At 42.1% G+C, this 22682-nt stretch overlaps 1 protein-coding gene and 1 pseudogene across 1 annotated transcript in view; one reads left to right on the forward strand and one right to left on the reverse strand.

Annotated features, from left to right (window-relative positions):
* LPIN2 (lipin 2) overlaps nt 1-22682 on the reverse strand; it is a 95038-nt gene that overhangs the window by 62830 nt on the left and 9526 nt on the right. The window lies entirely within an intron of this gene.
* Nucleotides 672-7668, forward strand: LOC104654140 (annotated as a pseudogene).

The following is a 22682-nucleotide window of genomic DNA, read 5'->3' on the forward strand; positions in this document are numbered from 1 at the left end:
ACTGAGTTAAATAAGGTATTACATTTACTTTTACCTAGTTTTTTCCTTTTCCACTTTTTAAAATGTGATTACTAGAAAATCTGAAATTATACATGTGGCTCACATTATATTTCTATTGGACAATGCTGCTCTAAAACCCTGAGAAAATCTTGAGAACAAGGTGGAGAAAAGGACATTCAGGCAAGTTACAGGTAAGGAAGAACTAAGGACAACTGGATTGTTTATCATTCCTTTAAAGTATTTAATTCATCAACAATACACTAGCTGATCCACATCCATTTAATGATCTTCACAGTAAACCTTTTTCTCTGCATGTAAACTTCACAAAAGACAAAATTTTCAAATATTTGACCAAGTAATAGGTGTTTGGTGATGTTTAATACAGTAACACACCACAAAGGTTCATATAATAAAAAAGTTAAGTGGCAGAATTAAAAACCTATTTCATCAAAATTAGAAATGGCAAAACTTATCTTGCACGCAGCACGTTTTCCTGCTTGCCTTCTAGCCCAGCAGAGAGTAATGTGGCCTGCAGTACAGCAAAGTGCCCAGTCACTTGCAATCTAATTCAATACACATCAGGTACACAAACTCCTACTTTCAGAAAAGAACTGTTTAGGTTTTTATGGTCTAAATTTTATGCAATGAATAAAATTTAAATCTCTTCATCCATGATCTACTGCAGCTCAGGATCCTTGGCATCAGGTGGTAGTGATAACAACCGGATATTGGGGTGCTGCCAGTGGAGAAAACTGGAAAAAGTCAGAGGTCAGCATGAAGGGGAGGCTAGCAGGAGAAAGAGACATTAAAGAGAAACCTGGCCGGGTGCGGTGGCTCAAGCCTGTAATCCCAGCACTTTGGGAGGCTGAGACGGGCGGATCACGAGGTCAGGAGATCGAGACCATCCTGGCTAACATGGTGAAACCCCGTCTCTACTAAAAAATACAAAAAGCTAGCCGGGCGAGGTGGCGTGCGCCTGTAGTCCCAGCTACTCGGGAGGCTGAGGCAGGAGAATGGCGTAAACCTGGGAGGCGGAGCTTGCAGTGAGCTGAGATCCGGCCACTGCACTCCAGCCTGGGCGACAGAGCGAGACTCCGTCTCAAAAAAAAAAAAAAAAAGAAACCTAAGAAGGTGAAAAAAAGAAAAGTTAGAGGGGCAGGGGAAATAAAATGTAGAAGAGATGAGAAAATATTCAACTGGATAGCAGAAGAAGGGGAAAACTGTAAGGAGGGTGGAAAGAAGACAGACAAAAACCATATCCATTTTAAATGTGAGTAAACTAAGGTCCACAAAGAGGTCAGGAAATTAGCCCAATGTCACCCAACTGGTCAACAAAGGTGCCAGGACAAGAAGCCTCCCAGTTTCGGATTCAGTGCCTTTTTGTTATGCCAAGCAGAGACCAAGAGAGAACATGCTGGGGATCGGCAGGAGGAGGCTGACAAAAGGCAGGAGCAAAGGCTTAGCAAGTGAGGCGTGGTGGAGATCCAGCAGGAGAGGTCAGTGGGTAGAATTCTGTTCAGCAACTCTTGCCTACAACGCAACTTACACAACAAGCGGAGTGCTGAGGCCAGTCATTTGGGGTTTCCTGCTAGTGTTTGTATTGTTTCCTTGTTTTAGCTGATGACTCCCAGAATGTCCTGACTGCAAGGAACATGTACTATGGACCCATCAGAAGTGAGCTCATTTTCTAAACATCTGTGTTGCCAACAGGCACACACCTACAGTTTCCTCCTATGGCCACCTGTGGATCACCCTGACCTTCAAGGCTAGTAGCCAAAGTTCTGCTTCCAGCCCCCCATCTGTAAGGTGACACTTTTCAGTCTTCATGGATAAATGTTAAAATCACAACCAACAATTCTTAATCATCCCTATGATTTTCAAAGGAAAACATTACTGTATTGTCAAACTTTTTCTCTACAGGCTAAAATAAGAATAAATGAATAGTGAGAAATGCTACTTTTTACTTTTGCATAATATCTTCAATGATCTTTTTTTAAAAGTGTGTAGAATTTGGAAGTCTTTTTCCCAATACTTAACTCTTTAAAAAAAAGTCTAACTTAGGGAAACAAAGCTCAAATGCTAGTTAGGAAAAACAGAATCTTGTTCAGATTCCACAACTTAAAATGATGCTAAGTAAAATATACACCTTCTTTGTTTTTATTTTTCTACTACTAATCCCATAAGTATTGATATACAGGGCTTTTTTAAGAGGATGTAACGATTTATTTAAAACTTTCTAGCTAGAATTTGCTTATCTGAAGCTGTACTAAGCTGGTTCAACAGAAATACCTTTACACCACAAGTATGTTATTTTACCATAAAACATGAAAATAACTGTACTCCCCCAGTGGCCACACTGTGGCAACACAACACCTTGCTCCTGGATTACCAATGAAGATGTGACAAAACCAAAGTTTTGATTATTTAAAAATCATGAAAAGATTTTATAACCTCAGTTACAAAGAATTTCATAACACCTACCAGAATTCTTCTATAGTGAAGAACTTAGGTGCATTTCTGCATTTTCAAGGCCCCTCATGACAAAGGGAACATGTAAAGGACCATGGCTCAACTGAAACAAACGTCGTTTTCATTTACAGCCAAATGGCTCTCACCATCTACACTAAAGCATATGAAGTGTTTCTTCTCCTAAATGGAATCACTTATAATTCACTGTTTATGAAAACAACCCCAAAGGGACTGACTTTTTATTCAAAACCAAAAGTCCTCTTGCTACCATTCTTGGGTTTCTCAAACATTTGTAGTTTAATTGCTCATTGGGTAATGGTTATATTACTCAAGTTCCAGTGCTCCATAATATCCTCATACAATCTCAAAATTCTAAACAAGATAGCTAGTGGCTGGCAATGTCACTGAACTGCGAGTGAATAATCAAAAGCAAACAGATCTTTCCAGGAACAGAAGAGGAAAAACAAGGGAGGGTCTCCTGAGGTCAGAGGCCCAGCTTAAAGCGACTCTCGCAAAGATAAACTTCTTTGAAGACTTGTCATTTATCTTTAAAATTCACACATTTTGTAGTCTATTCTGATAAGTCTATTTTTTTTTTAATGTGGGGGAAAAAAAAAAGACTAACTGGCCAAAGCTTTCTTCTACCAAGTTCAAAGCTTAATGCAATACATTTACTGTAAGAATTAGAATACGTTCGGTGTGCACATCGCAGTTTAAGGAGCTTAGGACCAAACAACCTCTGTGGTCTAACCCTTCCAACACAAATGTTCGAGGTCAAGCTTTTACCCACTATTTGGAGACGAGAGAGACAATACCGAGAGTTGCCCGGCTGTAGCAGTCAAGTGTATCTGAACATTAAGACAGTAAAGCTAAACAGCCTAATTATGGATCAGAAGAATTATGGCCTGACTTGTGTCACAACTTTTGGACAACGTTTTCAACAAATTGAAGTCAAAAGAAATGGAAAACCCTCCGTTCTGCTCAGGCAGGAGTCCTGAGGCCTCAGTTGCTTGACAGGGGTGGAGGTCGGGGGCGAAGAGGGGGCCTGTTAATTGCATAATGGTTTCTGTTTAAATGTGTCTTTTTCTTCTCCCATTTCACCTCTGAACAGCAGTTTGCACAGTGATGACACCGTTAAGTATACGATTTTCTGTACTAGGGTTATATTACCCCCATTTAATTCAAACTCCAAAATCCTGTTGAAATGCAAGTCTTACTATCGTCAAATTTTAAAACACTAAATAATTTTCAAAGCATAGTGCTTTAATCTTCTCAGAAACAAATTACTTGTTATAGACTCACAATAACGGGGGCGGCCCAGTGCATCACAACAGTGGGGCCAAGTGAAGGTACTGGAAGAAGCCAGTGCTGGGTTCCTATACTCCAGATCAAAAAGTGAGACAGTTTAAAGCTTGCCCCCCAAAAACAGCAACAAATAACAAATGAAGGTGAGCAAGAGTTGATTACATCATTAAGACAATCCAAAGAAAATATAAGTGAAAATTATCACACACTGTATCGGTACCATGTAGGAACCCCTCATCCTCTCATTCCTTTACTTGTTTTTTCCACGTGGACATTTCAGGTCCATCTCCGACTCCAATTTTCTCTTCTATAGCTGGTTCCCCACAACAGTTCTAACTCAAGATTTTCTCAACCACCTGAAAAACTGGTGACGGTTATCTAAATTATTCTGTTGCTGTGATCTCTTTCAAACTATTACTTAAAATTCTTTAATTTAAAAGATACTTGTAATCAGCTGGTACTCTTCTTCCTGCTACCTTCTTCCATCTATAGAAATGAACAGCTGCTATAATGTTAAGTACTGTACTTAGAAACCAGGTGGGTGGATCACTTGAGCTCAGGAGTTCGAGACCAGCCTGGCCGACACAGTGAAACCTCATCTCTACTAAAAATACAAGAATTAGCTGGGTATGGTGGCTCATGCCTGTAATTCCAGCTACTTGGGAGGCTGAGGCAGGAGAATCGCTTGAACCCTGAAAGCGGAGGTTGCAGTGAGCCAAGATCACACCTGGGCAACAGAGCGAGACTGTCTGTTCTGCAGCCTGGGCAACAGAGCGAGACCATGTCAAAAAAAAAAAAAAAAAAGAAGAAGAATCACGAGCAGGCCAGATGGGTAATAAATTACTGACCTGTAGCCTTCAATGGGTCCCCAACAGAATCTGGCAACCCTCATTGGTTTCTGTGGTCAGCTCTCTCTCCCAATTTCTGGTTCTTTTTCAAACTTCCATGCTCCTCAACCTGACTCTATTCTGTCACTCTATTTCCCCATCAGAACGTACAACATTCCATATTCTTGAATGCAGACTCATTTATGCTCTTCAGGAGAAACAGCAAAAATGACTAATATACTTTGCTATGAGAATAAAGAATTTAGTTTCACCATGTTTAGAAATTCTAATGCTATATTTAAGTCTGTTATGAAGAATTTTATTTAACTGGTGAAATTTAAATTAAAATGAAAAGTAACTGAATTCTCAGATTAGTGAAACTGCCTACTTCAATCCAAAGCTCGACTAAGATGTGTAAGAAAAAAACTGAAACACTGACACTCAGTTGTATACATAAGTTATATTCTACACATACAGATGAATCCAATTCCAGATGGTGGCAGTAACTGCACTCTCCAGTGAGGGAAAAGCCTCAATGCACTAAGTAGTAAAAGGGGAAAAGTTAGTCGGTTTGCTAGTCTTTCAAGTTAAATGCTGGTAATGTGTAAGATTTAACCTTGTAACGTCAAGACACAGGATTCAAAAAGCAAAGAGGCATCTGAAAGTTGTAACAACAGTAGAAGAAATACGCCCTCTTCTAAGGATAAAGCACCACTGAAACAGAACAAGTGTGACATTTCACTTTATTTTTCTTCCAGACTCAGCATACTTCATACAAAAAGGCTCTCTCAGGAACAGGGCATTTAGTTTGTGTAAAAATCCTTAGCCTTTGCAACAAATTAACTGTATTCAATTTTAAAAAGTATACTTCAAGTACAACATAGGTATTTATATTGAAATCATGGAAGTAAACACAATCCGGGCAGCCCAGCACTTTTTATTTAGTGTTTACTCTAAGCCACACCCTGGAATTAATCCTTTGCATATATTATCTCTGATCTACACAATTTTCGTGAGAGACAGATTTGCTTTATTTCTATATTTTACAGATGAAGAGATGGAGATTTAGAGAGAGGTTATTTAAATATCCAAGGCCAAACCAGCTAGAAGTCAAGATGTCTTCCACAGGACCTTCTTAGACTCATTATTTAAGCTGAAACTCAGATTTACTATGCTAAGTATTTTTAAAATCTCAAACATTATGCAATGCATCTAAAAGAAAAAAATGCCTAGGAATAAATTTAAGCAAGGAGGTGAAAGCTTGTACAACTAAAATTGAAAAATCACTGACAAAAAATTAAAGATAACCTCAGTAAATAGAAAGACATCCGTGTTCACGAATAGGAAGACTGAATATTGTTAAGATGCCAATATTATCTAAAGTGATCTTCTAATTCAAGGCAATCTCTATCAAAATTCCCAAAGCCTCAAATTCATATGGAGTTACAAGGGGCCCTGACTAGCCAAAATAATATTGAAAAAGAGTGAAGTTGGAAGACTTCCATTTCTTGATTTCAAAACTTATTATAAAGTTACAGTAATCAGGCTGGGTGCAGTAGCTCACGCCTATAATCCTAGCACTTTGGGAGGCCAAGGTGCGCAGATGACTTCAGGTCAGGAGTTTGAGACCAGCTTGGCCAACACGGTGAAACCCCATCTCTACAAAAAACACAAAAATTAGTCAGGTGTGGTGGCAGGCTCCTGTGGTCCCAGCCACTCAGGAGGCTGAGGCAGGAGAATCACCTGAACCCAGGAGGCGGAGGCTGCAGTGAGCCGAGATTGCACCACTGCACTCCAGCCTGGGTGACAGAGTAAGACTCTGTCTCAAAAAAAAAAAAAAGTTACAGTAATCAAAACAGTGTGGTACTGACATAAAACAGACATACAGACCAACTGAATAGACTTGAGAGTCCAGAAATAAACCCAAACATTTATGGCCAATTGATATTTGACAAGAGTGTCAAATCCACTGCATGGCGGAAAGAACAGTCTCCTCAACGGATGGTGCTGAGACAACTAAGTTTCTATATGCAAAAGAATGACCGGGAACCCTACTTTACACCGTACTAAAAAATTAACTCAAAATGGACCAATGACCTAAAATCATAAAACTCTTAGAAGAAAACACAGATCTTGGATTTGGCAAAGGATTCTCAGATGTAACACCAAAAGCATGAGTAACAAAAAGTAGATAAACTGGATTTCACTCAAATTACTTTTTCTGTATCAAAGGACGTTATCAAGAAAAAGACATCAGACAGAATGTAAAATATTTGCAAATCGGGGAATTTAACTCCAGAATACATTTAAAAATTCCTACAACAAAAAGACAAATGATTCAATTAAAATATGGACAAAAGATCTAGATAAACCCCTCTTCAAAGAAGACAGACAAAATGGCAAATAAATACATGAAAAGATGCTCAACATCATTAACCATCAGAGAAAGGCAAATCAAAACCACAATGATACCAATTCATACCCACTATGACGGCTACCGTTTCTGTAAAAAGGGAACAGAGTGGCCAATGGCTGTGACTACTGCAATACATACCTCACCCATGACTCTCCATTTACGAGAAAGACATACTGCCGTGGTAGGAAACAGAGAGAGAATGTGAAAGATTACTATTAGAAATGGATGGAAGAACAGGCTCAGAGCCTGACTGACAAAACAAGGGTTGCATTTCAACAAGGAAAGATATTTCCTACTTCAATCTCTGCTCCTCCACCGGCAGGAACAATGATGCCACCTCCCTCCAGTCTTCTGGGTCCTCCTCACCCTGGTAAGATGCCAGCAGCCCATATGGGGCCCCCTCCTAGGATGATGCCAGTGGGACCTGCTCCTGGAATGAGGCTGCCCATGGGAAGCCACATGCCAATGATGCCTGGGCCCCCAATGATGAGACCTCTTGCTTGTCCCATGATGGTGCCCACTTGGCCCAGAATGACTCGAGCAGACAGAAAGGATAGAGGGGAGGCCTCCCTATGTCAGTTTTATATTACTTGTTCTACTTCACCAGGAGATCACAATGCTGTGACTCTGGGTGTTTTCTTAGCAGCCTGATACAGGAAAGGTGCTCCCCCTTCCTATTAAAGAGAGAATAGTTTTGGAGTGGAGAAGTGGGACAAAAAAAGTGCAGTTTTTATTTATATTGTGAAATATGAAAATAAAATTGTCAACATTTTTTAAAAAGAGAAAATATATGTTAGAAAGAAAACTGGAGAAACTGAAACACTTGTGCACTGTTGGTGAAAAGGTAAAATGGTGTAACCACTGTAGAAAACAAGTTTGGTGGTTTCTGAAAAGCTAAATATGGAATTACGAGGCTAGGCACAGTGGCTCACACTGTGGGGGACTAAAGTGGGAGGATCATGTGAGCCCAGGAGTTAAGAGACCAGCCTCGGCAACATAGTGAGACCCTGTTTCTACAAAAAATAAACAAAATAAGCCAGGCATGGTCGTGTGCACGTATAATTGCAGCTCCCGAGAAGGCTAAGGTGGGAGGACTGCTTGAGCCCAAGAGGTCGAGGCTGCAGTGAGCCAAGACCACGTCACTACACTCCAGCCTGGGCGCCAGAGTGAGATCCTGTCTCAAAAAATAGTAAGGCCGGGCACAGTGGCTCACGCCTAGAATCCCAGCACTTTGGGAGGCTGAGGTAGGTGGATCATGAGGTCAGGAGTTCAAGATCAGCCTGGCCAAGATAGTGAAACCCCATCTCTACTGAAAATACAAAAATTAGCTGGGCATGGTGGCAGGCGCCTTTAATCCCAGCTACTCAGGAGGCTGAGGTACAGAACTGCCAAACCCAGGAGATGGAGGTTGCAGTGAGTTGAGATAGTGCCACTGCACTCTAGCCTGGACGACAGAGTGAGACTCCATCTCAAAAACAAACAAACAAAAAGTATAATAATAAAAAATAAATAAATATAGAATTGCCATATAATCCAGCAATTTCACTCCCAGGTATATACACAAAAGAACTGAAAACAGACATTCGTATACCAGTGTTCATGGCAGCATTATTCGCAGCAGGCAAAATGTGGAAACAACACAACTGTCCATCAACAGATAAATAGAGACACAAAATGTGCTATATCCATGCAATGGAATATTACTCAGTCATGAAAATGAGTGAAGTTCTCATACATGCCACAACATGGATGAACCCTGAAAACATGCTAAAGGAAATAAGCCTGACACAAACATCATATGATTCCAATTATGTGAAATATCTAGAATAGGCAAATTCATAAATAAAAGGTAGATTAGAGGTTACCAGGGACTGGGGGAAATGGAGAGTAATTGCTTAATGGTTACAGAGTTTGGGGTCATGAAAAATTTTGGAAATAGCAGTGATGGTTGTACAACATAGTAAATGTAGTTAATATCACGAAATCATAAATTCAAAAATGGTTGAATCTTACTACAATTAGAAAATTATGCAATGGGGCCAGGCACTGTGGCTCACACCTCTAACTTTGGGAGGCCAAGGCAGGAAGATCACTTGAGTTCCAGGAGTCCAAGATCAGCCTGGGCAACACAGTAGTGAGATCTCCTCTCTATAAAAAATTTTTAGGCCGGGCGCAGTGGCTCATGCCAGTAATCCCAGCACTTTGGGAGGCCGAAGAGGGTGGATCATGAGGTCAGGAGATCAAGACTGTCCTGGCTAACACAGTGAAATCCCGTCTCTACTAAAAATACAAAAAAAAAAAAATTAGCTAGGTGTGGTGGCGGGCACCTGTAGTACCAGGTACTCGGAAGGCTGAGGCAGGAGAACAGCGTGAACCCAGGAGGCGGAGCTTGCAGTGAGCCGAGATAATGACACTGCACTCCAGCCTGCAATAGAGCAAACCTCCGTCTCACAAAAAAAAAAAAAAAAAAAAAAAAAAAAAAAAAAAAAAATTTAAATATTATTAGCCAGGTGCGGTGGTGTGCATCTGTAGTACTCAGAGGCTGAGGTGGGAGGATGGCTTGAGCTCAGGAGGTTGAGCATGTAGTGAGCCATGTTTACACCACTGCACTCCAGCCTGGGAAACAGAGCGAGGCCCTGACAGAGGAAGAAAAAAATAAAGAAGAAAAGGAAGAAAGAAGAAGGAAGAAAGAAGGAAGAAGGAAAAAAGGTAGAAGAAGAAAAATAGGAATAAAATTATGCAATAAAACTAATTGAATGTAAAGCAATGTCAATACAGTCCACAGTTTAAAGTGAGAATATATTCATTCTTGGCTACAAATATCATCTTCTATTCCTATACTGTTACAAACTTCCTAGGTTATTCGAACAACTCATTGAATATCATTAGCCCTCAATTTCCTCACCCAAAAAGTGAATTTCTAGACAATTTCTACGTATCCTTCTAGGTAAAACAATCTGACATTTCAAAAACCATGGCTTTCTGGGCGTTCAACTCTACTAAGCACAAAGCGAAGTATTTCCCACAACTTAGTTTTTACCATGAGCTTGGTGATTCCACAGTAGTAATTTCAACAAAAAATTACATGTAACTTTCATTTTATGTATACCTACACACAACAGAGAGCTTCTTCCTTCCGTCAAAAATTACACTGGACCACAACAAATTCACTTCTGATCTCAACGCAAATTCCTAATCTCAGCTTCTAAACATCTAGAAGTAACCCTAGACAATACATAGCCCGTGAGTAGTTTGTGCTACTCTCATTTCTGAGAACCCAACTAATCTTTGCAATATACCCTCTTTACAGAAAACATGCAAACCAGCAGCATACGTGCATACCCATACAACCATACACAGATTTGTGCTCAGAGGATCCGATGGAACCCCGCTATGGTTAGTCTTCAGACCGCAAGTAAAGAACCCCTGATTCTAGACCACACTGCTATTTGAAAGATGAGAGCATACACGCATTGAAAAAGTCAATCACTTCCCAGTCAAAGTAGTTAAAACATGCGCAATCTAGCTTTACATTACACAGTAACAGCCCTTAAAATGAAGTAGTGCAGACTGTACATAAACGTACGCCTATCATTCAAGAACTTCCCCGGTGCCTATAATGTCTCAGGTACCAATACTGCCTGTAGTCCTAGGTCCTGCACTTTAGAAGGCTCTGTGTATCACGAACCCAAAATACGAAGGCAGTAAGTGTTTTCTGATTCATTTCAGACCTCTAGGAAAGTTTTTTGAAGACAATTTAGATAAGGGAACAGGTGGTTATCACAAGCCAAGCTGCCCCAGACCTGTGCCCTGCAAGTCAGTGTAGATCTGTGCAGCCGACCTACGCTCAGGCTCCCTAGTGCAGCTGGCAAAGGACAAGGCTTCTGCAGGGCCACTGGCGGCCATGGAGCCCAGGCCGTGGGGGTGGTGACTGGATCTGTAGCTGTAAAAAAATTTTTTTAATGATATATCATAGTTGGGGAGGACATGTAATAATATTTTATACATGTATACAATGTGTAATGCTCAAATCAGGGTAAATGGGATATCCATCCCCTCGAACAATGATCTTTTCTTTGGATTTACGGCTTTTAATAGTTTAGATACAGGTTTTCTCAGCATACTGACATTTTTGGTCAGATAATTCTTTGCTTGGGAAGTGAGGAGTGTAGCATCCCTGGCCTCCAACCACCAGATGCCAGTAGTACCCTCCCCAGTTATGACAGCCAAAAAAAGGTCTCAGGTTATTTCTGAATGTCCCCGGGGGTGGGGTGGGGGGCAAAGCTGTCCCCAGCTGAGAACCACTGGTTTAAACAGCTGGTATGTGGCCCTGTACTGATAAGCCTGTTCTGACTGGGTCCCCACAAACACGTTAGGGCCGGCAAGCACATGACGTGGCTGAATTTAGACGGGGAGTTTTACACCAAAGCTCTCCCACTTGCCACAGACCTCCAGGATGGAACCTTCCTCTGTTTCAGCTGGACCTGAGCTTCAAAGGCCCCCTTCATATAGCAGGGTTAAGAGCACCTGTCAGGTAGGACTGCTGTGAGGATCCCATAAGGTGGTGCCTGGAAACTACCAGCTGCTTTATAAATGCTAGTTTTCTTTCTTCTTTTCATTAAAAAAGAACAATGAACTGAATAGTTCCAAGACATATGCCACAGTAAGTGCTTTAGCAGCTAACTGTTAGGATAGGTTTCCAGCCATCAAGGAGCTACTTAATAATGAGGGACCCAGGAAAGGAAAACAAATGACTTTCTAAATCTAAATGCTTCAATCATCAGCTCTGTGCATCTGTTTTAACTTCCCAAACCATTTCCCTATGCCTTAAGACTCATCCAACTGAACCCCACTCTACAGCCTATTTGTCCTCAGTGTTTTCTCTTCTTCTAAGTTTTAGTGTAAAACTGTCTAGTCACATCTGCACTCTAACATGAATATTGTCTTTTAAATCAATCACCTCTGAAGGCTACAATAAATTAATTCCACTGATATACCACTGTGTAACAAGACATGAGGGCTCCTCTTTCTTCCTGAAAGAACTATCTTTAAATTTAATTTAGGTGCTACACAGGATAAAAATGAGTATCAATACCACATAGTCACACAACTCTTATACTCCAAAAGTAAATATAATTCATCTGACGTGCATGGTTCATCAGATGTTGCTTTGAATGGCTTCTAGCTATTTCCAAAAACCTAATCTACCTTGAAGGGTAAAGATTTTCCACCACTGGGAATAAAAGGTTATACTGTGACACTCTGAAAGCAATTTAAAAAGGAACTTCGGGAGGCCAAGATGGGCGGATCACGAGGTCAGGAGATCGAGACCATCCTGGCTAACCCGGTGAATCCCCGTCTCTACTAAAAAATACAAAAAACTAGCCGGGCAAGGTAGCGGGTGCCTGTAGTCCCAGCTACTTGGGAGGCTGAGGCAGGAGAATGAATGGCGTAAACCCAGGAGGCGGAGCTTGCAGTGAGCTGAGATCCGGCCACTGCACTCCAGCCTAGGCGACAGAGCAAGACTCCGTCTCAAAAAAAAAAAAAGGAAGGGGTGTTTCAAAATGTTTTCCAGAATGACAGCATAGATGAAATGTATATGTTACCCCTAAAGTGCAAAGCACATTTCATTGTGTAAGTTTTTAGTCATGTTCCTTCACAGTCACATTTTTTAAGCAGGGTACCAAGTTTCATTATTATTTGTGTATAATGGAGGGCAAAACTGAAGAATCAGAGGCAATTAGCTCTATGGGCAAACTTTAGGCTTACTAATAAAATGTAAGGCCGGGCGCAGTGGCTCACGCCTGTAATCCCAGCACTTTGGGAGGCTGAGGCGGGTGGATCGCGAGGTCAGGTGATCGAGACCATCCTGGCCAACATGGTGAAACTCCGTCTCTACTAAAAATACAAAAAATTAGCTGAGTGTGGTGGTGCATGCCTATAATCCCAGCTACTTGGGAGGCTGAGGCAGGAGAATAGCTTGAATCCAGGAGCTGGAGGTTGCAGTGAGCTGAGATCACGCCACTGCAGTCCAGCCTGGCGACACTGCGAGACTCCCTCCGAAAAATAAAAGTGTTACATTGGTTATTTTATAATGTCCATCAATTACATCATCCAACATCTCCATCTCAACAGGCATGGTGATGCTGCAGAAAAGATATGATTACACGCTTACCTCCTAGGATAATCTTTTCTTTTTTGGGGGGGGGGTGGGGGGGACAGAGTCTAGCTCTGTTGCCCAGGCTGGAGTGCAGTGGCACCATCTCAGCTCACTGCAAGCTCCAGCACCTGGGTTCACGCCATTCTCCTGCCTCAGTCTCCCGAGTAGCTGAGACTATAGGCGCCCGCCATCACGCCCGGCTAATTTTTTGTATTTTTACTAGAGACGGGATTTCACTGTGTTAGCCAGGATGATCTCGATCTCCTGACCTCATGATCCACCTGCCTCGGCCTTCCAAAGTGCTGGGATTACAGGCGTGGGCCACCACACCCAACCAATATCTTTATCTATCTATTGAATATCATATACGTCCCAGAACAACAGAACCACATCCCACCCTCTCCAAACAAAGCATCATTTGGTTCTACAAAGGCCTTGACAATGGCACCAAGTTTGCTGTACTTGCTAATGGTAAACTTCTGCGGAAGAGGTGCCAGTGTCAACATATCATAAATGTGTACATTTCATTTTTGCAGGCTTATTTTTTTCTTTTTCTTTCTTTTTTTTTTTTTTTCGAGATGGGATCTCACTCCTTCACCCAGGCTGGAGTGCACTGGCATGATCTCGGCTCACTGCAACCTCCACCTCCTGGATTCAAGCAATTCTCCTGCCTCAGCCTCCCAAGTAGCTAGGATTACAGGTGCCCACCACCACGCCCAGCTAATTTTTGTATTTTTAGTAGAAACAGGGTTTCACCATGTTGGCTAGGCTAGTCTCGAACTCCTGACCTCAGGTGATCCGCCAGCTTTGGCCTCCCAAAGTACTGGGATTACAGGCTTGAGCCACTGTACCTGGTCTCATTTTTGTTTTTTGGTTTTTTTTTTTTTTTAGTAGAGATGGGGTTTTACTCTGTTGGCCAGGCTGGTCTTGAACTCCTAACCTCATGTGATTTGCCCACCTCAGCTTCCCAAAGTGCTGGGATTACAAGCATCAGCCACTGCACCCGGCAGAGGCTTCTACTTTTCTAAACATAACAAATTCAAAGGAACATGAATGAAGTCAAAGCTATAGCAGTCACTTTCAAGACATCATCAGAACACCAGGCCACTATGCCCGTAACTCTGCAGTGTGCCACAATGAAACCAAGACTGCCACAATACTGATCAAAAGGTGACTTCTGCTGCATAAACAATTCACCAACCTTACATATGGCATCCATCACTGTTGAATGGCTCCCGCGGAGGGGGGGGAAGCAGGCTCTTCCATAATGACTAGAAGTCTGTTACTGTAAGTCTGCTAGATCAGTAAGCACGAATTCACTACTTCTCTACTCTTTCCTTTGGAAGTGTCTGAAGTGTCTCCTTGTCTCAGTTAAACAGAACATGGTGACCGTGAGGCAGAGTTCCCAGTGCCAGGCAGCTCCAGGCACCCTGTGCCTGTGTCTGCAGAGGAGACCTTCCCATTGTCAATCAAAACACAGTTCAAGTTTCATGCTTTGCTTTATTAAATTCTGCATGGGGTCCACTGGGACATCAGAATCTTCAGAAATGTAAGGAGGGGAACCTCCCTTTCCTGGCTCTGGGAGGACACTTGGGTGGATAAAGGGAAAGGCTGTGGCCATATCAATGGCACTGCTGCAATCAATGCCACCAATCACTCAGATTTAGGCTATTTTTAAGTAGTTTTGCAAAACAAATGCCAAGTAAGGCTGCAGCAGTGTGTTATCACAAGCTGACTTGCATACTAAGCTACTTCAACAAGAGAGAAGGACTTCCAAGAGCAACAGCAAGTCAGCGAAACAGCACTTGAAAGTCAGAAAACAAAGCCTGTTTCACTCACTGATCTGTTCAACAGCAGTGTCTATTCTGTTCTGAGAGCGGGGATCAAGCAGTGAACTTGGCTGACAAGGTACCTGTCCTTGTAGTGCTTATATTCTAATGGGGGGAGAGAGACAACAACAACAACGTATGTTAGGCTGGGACAACTATCATAAAGGAAATAAAAGAGGGTGCTGCTGCCTGAGGAGAGGGAGGAAGAGCAGCAAGAGACACTTTAAGTAAAGAAAAGGGCTGTAGAGCCCAGAACAGGAAAATACATGACAGATTTTTTTTAAAGCAACAAAGCTCCCAGAAGGCTCATATCTGAAAAAAGAAGTAAGAGTATAACATGGAGGGACAGAGCATGAGAAACTGGCTAACATGCTCACCTAACTATGCCAGGATAGAGATAGGGTTTACTTTCTCATAAGACACTGCTGCTGTTCTTTCTTTAGTCATTTTGCCAACCTTCAAATGACTTTAGAAACAAAGCAAGAGTGAAAATGAGACAACTGAGATACTGTCATTAAACATTCAGGAACATGCAGAAAATTTTAGCAGTCACAAGTCTGAACAAAAATCTCCAGTTGTTATCTAAAAATTACTTCCTAAGAGTTTCTTTCTGATCATTTGTGAAGACAGGTGTAACTAAAAGCATCTTTAAAAACATTGCTGTAGGCCGGGCGCGGTGGCTCAAGCCTGTAATCCCAGCACTTTGGGAGGCCGAGACGGGCGGATCATGAGGTCAGGAGATCGAGACCATCCTGGCTAACACGGTGAAACCCCGTCTCTACTAAAAAAATACAAAAAACTAGCCGGGCGAGGTGGTGGCGCCTGTAGTCCCAGCTACTCGGGAGGCTGAGGCAGGAGAATGGCGGGAACCCGGGAGGCAGAGCTTGCAGTGAGCTGAGATCCGGCCACTGCACTCCAGCCTGGGTGACAGAGCAAGACTCCGTCTCAAAAAAAATAAAATAAAATAAAATAAAATAAAATAAAATAAAAATAAAAATAAAAATAAAAACATTGCTGTAACTAGACATCCTGTCAGAGGATGTCACATGTGTTATCTCCGCTCTCAAATCCCACTGTTTGGGTTGAACTATATTCTCCAAAAAGGAAACGCTGAAGTCCTAACCTCTAGTAGCTCAGATGTGATCTTATTTAGAAAAGGGATCTTTACTGAGGTATTCAAGTTAAAACGAGGTCATCAGGGCTGGCCTGAATCCAGTAAGACTGATGTCCTTATAAAAAAAGGAAATCTGGGGCAAGGTGGCTCACGCCTGTAATCCCAGCAGTTTGGGAGGCCGAGGCAGGCGGATCACGAGGTCAGGAGATCGAGACCATCCTGGCTAACGCAGTGAAACCCCATCTCTACTAAAAATACAAAAAATTAGCCCGGCGTGGTGGCGGGTGCCTGTAGTCACAGCTACCTGGGAGGCTGAGGCAGGAGAATGGCGTGAACCCGGGAGGCGGAGCTTGCAGTGAGCTGAGATCGTGCCACTGTACTCCAGCCTGGGCGACAGAGTGAGATTCCATCTCAAAAAAAAAAAAAAAAAATTAAAAAAAAAAAAAAACAGGAAATCTGGACAGAGAGACAGACATGCATACAGGAAGAACACCATGTGAATATAAAGGCAGAGATTGGGGTGATGCATCTACAAGCCAAGGAATGCCAAAGGCTGCCAGCGACCCACCAGCAGCTAGGAGAGGATGCTAATAAAAATAAGCATCCAAGAATGAGAAAGCGCTCTTGGAAATTAAAACACAATTGTAAAATTGAGACATTCTATAGAACGGTTGGAAAATAAATACCAGCCTGGGAAACACAGCAAGACCCTGTCTCTACAAAAATTTAAAAATAGCAAGGCACGGTGGGTCTCACCTGTAATCCCAGCACTTCAGGAGGCTGAGGTGGGAGGACTGCTTAAGGCTGGAAGTTCAAGACCAACTTGGGCAACATTAATGAGACCCTATCTCTGTTTTGGTTTTTTTTTCTTTTAAAAAGAAGAGCCAGGCGCGGTGGCTCACGCCTGGAATCCCAGCACTTTGGGAGGCCAAGGCAGGAGGATCACCTGAGGTCGGGAGTTCGACACCAGCCTGACCAACATGGAGAAACCCCGTCTCTATCAAAAACACAAAAAAATTAGCCAGGCGGCCAGGCGCGGTGGCTCAAGCCTGTAATCCCAGCACTTTGGGAGGCCGAGACGGGCGGATCACGAGGTCTGGAGATCGAGACCTGGCTAACACAGTGAAACCCCGTCTCTACTAAAAAATACAAAAAAAAACTAGCCGGGCGTGGTGGCGGGCGCCTGTAGTCCCAGCTACTCGGGAGGCTGAGGCAGGAGAATGGCGTAAACCCGGGAGGTGGAGCTTGCAGTGAGCTGAGATCCGGCCACTGCACTCCAGCCTGGGCGACAGAGCAAGACTCCGTCTCAAAAAAAAAAAAAAAAAAAAAATTAGCCAGGCATGGTGGCACATGCTTGTAATCTCAGCTACTCGGGAGGCTGAGGCAGGAGAATCGCTTCAACCCGGGAGGCGGAGGTTGCGGTGAGCCAAGATCGTGCCATTGCACTACAGCTTGGGCAACAAGAGTGAAACTCGGTCTCAAAAAAAAAAAAAGAAGAAGAAGAAGAAGAAAGAGGAGGAGGAGGAGGAGGAAGAGGAGAAGGAAGAAGAGGAGGAGGAAGAGAGGCAGGAGGAGCAGGAGGGGGAGGAGGAGAAAATGTAGAAAGCAAATCTCCCAGTAAATCCAATAAGGATAAAAGGATGGGCAAAAGGAGGAAAAAGATGAATATCAGAGTATCAATCCAAAATGGCCCCAATATCTGACTTGTAGGCTTTTTAAAGAACAGAAACAGGAGTGGGAAAAAAAAGGTAGGGGAAGGCAGGGGTTGGATATTATCAAACAAATCATACAAGAAATTTCCTGGAGTCAGAAACATGATTTTCCAAATTGAAAGTTCCCACCAGGTGCCCAGGTCAAAGGATGAAGAAATACCTGCACTACTGTGGGCTCCACCTAAGACAGTCACGACAGAAACATGCCAATAGACAACGTTAAAGGCTACACAAAGGATTCCAAAATCACCATATGGGCACGGCTACACAAAGCAGGATACACACCATACCCTCCATCAGATGTACGGCACCTAGTGCCAGCCACTTACCCAACATCATGAGTGTTTCTATGCCCTCTGGCCTGCGGAGAATCTGGTGACATACCTGCCCGCTAGCCGGGTGTAAGTAACGAAACAAGGACAGGGGTGAGGGTTCACTGTGAAGCCAGATAAGGTGGGTACTTCCCGGGTTCCCTCCTAAGAGACTGTGTCTCGTCCAAAAACTGAGATGGCAAATCCCAAACCAAGGCGCTTCATCAAGAGATGATAATGAGATATTTTAAAAAGAGACAAAGTAAAAGTGCTACAAAAAAAAAAGGGTGGGGGGAAAGGATAGGAAAAGGCGAAAGAGGGCGTAGAGGGAGGGAGAGAGAGAAATCAAAAAGCCTTGAGACTCCTCAAAAAAAGGTAACTTCTCAAAAGTAACAATTCTAAAGGAAAACTATTTCCATTCTAGCATTCTATAGCTAGCCTATCAGTTGGGTAGGAGGTTCAAATAAAGACATTTTCAGACATTTAAGCTCTCAAAGAATTTCCTCCATGTAAACCCTTTCTCAAAAAGCTGCTGGAGGATGTGCTCCATCAAAATGGGGAAGCATGCCAAGACAGAAGACAATGCGTAATCCAGGACTCAGAATCCAACACAGGAAATTACTGGGATTCAGGGTGAGTGAGGTGTTGACTGCAGAGCTCTATAGTCCTATCAGAAACCGGGGGCCTGAATTTGTGACTGGTACTAAGAAATGTAAACCAAAAAAAAATTGTTGACTCTAGAGAAAAAAAAATATGAACTGGCGAAGAAATAAAATCACTGCACATGCTTAGCTGTGAGCAATATTTAGCCATGAAAATATAAACAATGAATATTAAGAAAGTTAGAAAATGTTATTGAGAGCTTAGTATAAAGAAACGTGTGTGTGACAGGAGGGTTATGTAAGAGATGAACCTTCATCTTGCAGAGTAGGAAATCAATAGAGACGGTCTAAAATTAAAAACACAAGCTACAGTAGTGTATGCATACAAGCACGGCATCAAATCCCACAAGCAACAGAAAAATGAAAGGGGCTTTTGCTAGGGAGCAGTAAGCAGCTGTGAGAAAGAGAACTGGGGTTTTTCATTATAAACCTCACAGTACTATGTACTTAAATGTTTAAATTACATGTAAAAATAATATACTTACGATTTTAAAAGATAAACAGAACTATTATGTGATATAGCCTAATGAATAAGAACGTATTTACAGAAATGAAAACTACTAAGGGAAGGAAAATATGAACACCAAGCAAATATAAGCATTGTAAGGCTTTTTTTGTTTTGCTTTTAATTAGGAAAAGTTACTTTCCAACTCTCAGGATCAGCACCTGTGGTCCATCTGACCTTTAGGTATGTCTCATCGGTAAGACAAAACAAACAAACCGGGAAATTTAAATACAACAAAGTTATCTAGTTCTTTCACTTGGGACAGGGAGATGACCTAAAACAAAAGTCCTATTCCTTGGCTGTCATGAAGATAGCACACTTGCGGGGGGGAAGGTCCATTTCCATTCCATGGCAAGGATAGCACTGAAAGATTCAGACAGCATTTAAAAGGATGACCTTCAAAAGACAAAAAAAAAAAATAGCCACCATAGCAATATAGGTGTACCAGTTCCTACGTTTTTCAACTGGCAGAGAATAAAATTTCATGTAGTTTTATAATCTAAGAAAACTGGTGTCCATTCTAATGAAAATCAATTATTCAAGCTTATAGAAATATGTTAGAGGCCTTATGAATTAATCAGTAAATGTTTTTCTTTTAGTTAAATGTTCACCTGCAATATACTAGGTATAAACAACTGTGCTTTCTAGAAGTCCCATTCTAAATACAAAGATAAGGCTCCTCCTACAGGCCCACACATTAACAAAATTCAAGCAGCCATAGATGAAATGATGGCAAAAATCTTAAGGATTACATTTATAAACACATGTCGTGCATAAGATTTGTATACAAAATTTCTAACTTTGGCACTATGAGGATAAAGAAATTTCTTTCTTTCTGGGTCAAGAAGGAAATTCTAAGCAAACACATGAAACGGGGTGTTTTTTTTTGAGATAAAAATAAGTTTCCAACTAAACATTAAATTCTCACATTAAAAATATAAGCCCAGAGCTATCTCCAAGACAGTTCCTCAGACTCTCCACAATCGCTCAAGCAGTACGCCCTTCTAAGTCCCTCCTTGTCCATGATTCATAAAACCTTGCTTTACGCAAAAGCAGACCTACTTGATTGCTCTATGACACTATCAGCTACTTCAGGACAAGAGGAATGTTCATTCACCTTTTGCCCTTTGTCCTATGACTCAACACCGGCTCCTCTGGCCTAGTAAGACCTAGAGGTGGCTGCTGGCTCCAGTTTAACATATGACTTCATTTACTCCTCAGAACCAGCCTGTCAAGTAGGTACTGTTATCTCCCTATTACAAATGAGTAAATGATTCATCAAAAGAATATTCATGAATTTGGGAATTCCTAAAGGTCTATGAGTATATTTCTATTTAATGAAAGGTTCTTCATCAGAGCTGATATGCCATTCATTTATTCAATTATACTAAGTAAAACACCACTAAAACTCCGTTAGCGGGGAGCTCATCTGCAGATGTAGTTACCAAGTAAGTCAAATGATACAGTGAAGAAAGCACTAGTTCAAAAGACAGATCTGCTCAAAGAGAATTCAGATACTCAACTGTATTAGGGGTTTCCACTGGCTACCAACAATGTGATGGGACCTGGAGTTCTGACCTGTTGTGGGAAGTAAGGGACCCCGAACAGAGGGACTGGCTGGAGCCGAGGCAGAAGAACATAAATTGTGAAGATTTCATGGACATTTACCAGTTCCCAAAATTAATACTTTCATAACTTCTTACGCCTGTCTTTACTGCAATCTCTGAACATAAATTGTGAAGATTTCATGGACATTTATCACTTCCCTAATAATACTCATAATTTCTTATGCCTGCTTTTACTTTAATCTCTTAATCACGTTATCTTTGTAAGCTGAGAACGTACATCACCTCAGGACCACTATTGTACAATCGATTTTTAGTAAAGCGTGTGTTTGAACAATATGAAATCAGTACACCCTGAAAAGAACAGATTAACAGCAATTTTCAGGGAACAAGGGAAGGTAACTATAAGGTCTGACTGCCTGTGGGGTCAGGCAGAATACAGCCATATTTTTCTTCTGGCAGAGAGCCTATAAATGGACGTGTAAGTAGGAGAGATATCGCTGAATTCTTTTCCCTGCAAAGAATATTAATAATTGATACCCTGGGGAAGGAATGCATTCCTGGGAGGAGGCCTATAAATGGCCGCTCTGGGAGTGTCTGTCTTATGCAGTTGAGATAAGGACTGAAATACACCCTGGTCTCCTGCAGTGCCCTCAGGCTTACTAGGACTGGGAAATTCCAACCTGGTAAATTCTAGCCAGACCAGTTCTCTGCTCTCGAACCCTGTTTCCTGTAAAGATGTTTATCAAGACAATACGTGCACAGCAGGACACAGACCCTCATCAGTAATTCTAATTTTGCCTTTGCCTTGCGATCTTGTTGCCCTTTGATGCATGTGATCCTTGTGACCTACTCCCTGTTCATACACCCCCTCCCCTTTTAAAACCACTAATAAAAACTTGCTGGTTTTGCGGCTCGGGGTTGTCATCACAGTCCTACCAATATGTGATGTCACCCCCAGAGGCCCAGCTGTGAAATTCCTCTTTGTACTCTTTCTCTTTATTTCTCAGACCAGCCGACACTTAGGGAAAATAGAAAGAACCTACGTTAAAATATTGGGGGCTGGTTCCCCCAATACTGAACAAAGTAAAAGATAAGAAGCTCTATTCAACTCTGAAATTGTTTTAACTTAATGATCCTTCTACACACAGTCCAGTGCCATGTAACCCAGGGGTCACAGTGTACACTTACTCAAATCAGGAACTGTCGAAATTACAAGGGTAAATCCTTGAAGAAGGCACCATGTTGGATACTGACATACCATGTCTCACACAGTCCCACTGAGCCCATTTCCTCCTCCCCAACACTAAAACAGTCACCTTCCTATCAGGATGAGCCCGAGAGCAATATTTAGCTTGTTTTAGGGTTCATGTTGTATGAGAAATATAGCTTAGACATTCAATCCATTCTCAGCCCAGCGATATGTTCACGCTGTGAAAGGCACGCCAAAGAACATCAGGTTCACCTTGTCCAACTCATTCCAGAGCGCACCAAGTAGGCATGGTAGGGCCACATCACCTCCTCGTCTTCCTGGGTGGTATTTCTCCCCTTGACACAACTGCCTTTGAAAACATAAATAACCCAGAGAAACCCACAGCTCCTATTAAAGTAGGTGCTATCCCTCTGTTACCCATTTATAGATGTTGACATCTATAAAGAAAAGCTTCGGCTGGGTGCAGTGGCTCATACCTGTAATTCCAGCACTTTGGGAGGCCGAGGCCAGTGGATGACTTGAGAACAGGGATTTGAGACCAGTCTGGCCAACATGGTGAAACCTCATCTCTACTAAAAACACAAAAATTAGCAG

Source organism: Rhinopithecus roxellana, chromosome 21, assembly GCF_007565055.1.
Source record: "Rhinopithecus roxellana isolate Shanxi Qingling chromosome 21, ASM756505v1, whole genome shotgun sequence".
NCBI lineage: Eukaryota > Metazoa > Chordata > Mammalia > Primates > Cercopithecidae > Rhinopithecus > Rhinopithecus roxellana.